The sequence below is a fragment of the Schistocerca americana genome, chromosome 2 (assembly GCF_021461395.2).
Source record: "Schistocerca americana isolate TAMUIC-IGC-003095 chromosome 2, iqSchAmer2.1, whole genome shotgun sequence".
Lineage (NCBI taxonomy): Eukaryota > Metazoa > Arthropoda > Insecta > Orthoptera > Acrididae > Schistocerca > Schistocerca americana.
Window position 1 is genome coordinate 523,376,770 of NC_060120.1, and position 695 is coordinate 523,377,464.

The window sequence follows — 695 nt, forward strand, 5'->3', positions numbered from 1 at the left end:
CGTTCCGTGAACTGTGGTTGCAGCAACTAGCAGCACATTGACTTTCCTTGTACTTGAAAGGGTCTGTTATCGTTCGCTGTGTCAAAGTTATCACCACTACATTAACAGCGGTCAGAAACACTGATGACCATACTGGTCGTGTTTTTGCTCTTTTTCCTTTCTTTTGACTTGTGTATCGCTGTAGTGGAGACGAGCAAACGAAAAGGCATGTGTCCACGGAAATCAACTGCCACGGCTCAGCAACACAATTGAGTTGATATTTCATACACGTGTTAGGGGCAGCACTCGCCATATCCGCAGTGAGAAGAGAAATTTTTAATAAAGTTAGTTTCTGGAAATTGCTAATAATGCTGTTTAATATTAATAAAACTCAATTCTGAATTTTTTATTGTTTGTAGACGCAAGGTTCTGTTTTGTGCTGCATTTATAATTGTTTCGCGTTCTACACGTTTAAGTCGTGTATAATATAGACATATATCGCACTGGACTAAATTTGGGATCGTTCTATCGTTCGTTAAAAAATAATTCTGCTTGTAAAGGGTAACAAACCCACGCCTACTGTAGACACTAGCCGTCATATGAAAGACCAGACGAGCATCATTTGTTAGGATTGAGTCCAGCTACACAATGCAAAACGGAAATTGCTGATATCTTCTGTAACTCTACAGAAAGAGCAGGTAACGACGCTTAGGAGA